At 40.3% G+C, this 2,066-nt stretch overlaps 1 pseudogene; it reads right to left on the bottom strand.

The window, feature by feature from the left end:
* Positions 1 to 1,034: 1,034 nt before the first annotated feature.
* Positions 1,035 to 1,635, bottom strand: LOC110286430 (annotated as a pseudogene).
* Between the last annotated feature and the right edge of the window lie 431 nt (positions 1,636 to 2,066).

Below are 2,066 nucleotides of genomic sequence, written 5' to 3'. Positions count from 1 at the left end.
CTCTAGGCTTTCGCTGACTCCACTCCACAGCTGCTGCTGTTCTTAATGGTCAGCCCGTGGTACTGGCATCTCTAATTTGCTGGAGTCTTGCACTGCACCCAGGCTTCACCAAAAGTCTCTCATTGGTTCTCTTCATGGTAGCAAGCTTCAACTTCTTTGCATGAACCCTTCAAGCCTGGACAACCAACTGCAACTGAGGCTGCATCTTCACCAGTGGCTCTTCCTGCATCTCACAATTCTAAGCTTCTCAGCTTCTTTCCATGACCCCTTCATGCCTTCAAATCCAGTACCTCTTGGGTGTTTCCTATATATTACTAAGTCCAGCTGCAGTATGAGGTACAACTTTGGCCACCTCTGTAAAACAGGTTCTATGGTGCTCTCAAGAAACATTTCCCCAATTTCACCTCAGTGATGGTTGTCTCTTAATCACCACTAATTTCTTAGCTCGAGCTAAGCAGCATCAATTGATGTCTTAAAGAGTTTTCATTGCTGTGAAGTAACACCATGACCAAGGCAACTCTTATAAAGGATGACATTTAATTGGGGATAGCTTACAGGTTCAGGAGTTTAGTCCATTATCATCAAGGCAAGATGCATAGCAACATCCAGGCAGGCATGGCACTGGAGGTGCTGAGAGTTCTATATCTTGATCCAAAGGCAAAGAGGAGAAGGCTGGCTTCCAGGCAGGTAGAAGGAAGGTGTCTTTCCAGGGTATTTCCTGCACTTTTCCATAAAATATACTTGTTGAGGCCTAGTAGAACTTCACAGAATTCATAAGGTCACAAGTTTTAATTGTATCGAGAAGCTTCAAGATGACAACTCCATCAACATCTTGATTGTTCTCATCTAGTCAGAGGAGAGCTTGACATGGCTCTGAGTTCCAAGATTATAGATCTCTGTAGGCTTGACTTCATCAATGATTTTCAGCAAGCAGGTGCTGTGAGGTAACCATAGTACAACTTGATGTTTCCTTCAATATGAACCTGAGGATTTTTATATAAATGTTCAATTTGACCTATATTAAAGTAACTGGATCACTGTACAATTACATAGGACCTTGTATCCTTTCTCCAGCAGAAATTCTGCCAAGTATGAGCCATCTGCTGAGCCTTGGAGCAGTTTCCCTGCAGAAAGTCTACTTCAGTTGTTCAGTAGTATTTCAGATTTACAATCACATGAACTTTACTGGTCTCTTTACATCTACCACTTTATTTTTAATCTTTCCTTCCCACACAATTGTTTTTCCAATATGTGCGAATGATTTTTCAACAAATTCACTGATGCTATGAAGCTCCCCAGTAGCTATGACGAAGTTCTCTGGCTCATCATTCTGCAACATCAGCCACATAGCCTCTACATAGCCCTTGGCATGGCCCTGGATTGATTTGGCATCCAGACTTCCAAAACTGAAACATTTCAGTTATCCAAGGTAAATTTTAGCTACTGACCAGATAATTCACGTAACAAAATTAGCTCTTCTTTTGGGACTCTCATGATTGAAGAAAATACAAAGAGATTATAAGCTTCGCAAAAGTTCACCACAATACAATAGGCATAGAGTTTGGCTGTTCCATAGGGACACCTTAGATAGAAAGGTGTGGCCTCTTTCTGGGCTTTAAAAGTACATACCACCATGTTTGGGTCTAAGCTTTTCATAGCCATAATTTCTCAAGATCCAGATCAAAAGCCTGTGTCTTCCATTTCTGGGTTATAGTTCATTCCAGATTGAAAGTCCAAATGAAAACAATAACCAAATAAACAATAAGTTTAGCTTGGGTGGGATCTTGCCCCAAAGTCACCACTTCCTTCATCTATTTATCTCTTTGAACATAGGATTTATCTCCATTGTACTTTCTGGTGCCTTTTTATTACTTGAAATATATATTTTGTACTTTTCCTTTCTAAGCTTTCTACTCTTGATCAAAACACTCATAAGACTGAACCACAGAACAAAGTCTAAACTAGGCTTTTAAAAGACTTCCTTTGTCAATGAAATTAACTTGAATCTGTTCACCTCAGGCAGACTCTCAAACAAGGGTAAGCAACCACATTCTTCACCAAAATAC

The sequence above is a fragment of the Mus caroli genome, chromosome X (assembly GCF_900094665.2).
Source record: "Mus caroli chromosome X, CAROLI_EIJ_v1.1, whole genome shotgun sequence".
Classification (NCBI taxonomy): domain Eukaryota; kingdom Metazoa; phylum Chordata; class Mammalia; order Rodentia; family Muridae; genus Mus; species Mus caroli.
The sequence above is the reverse complement of the archived record's forward strand: the minus strand, read 5'-3'. Positions and strand labels throughout refer to the sequence as shown.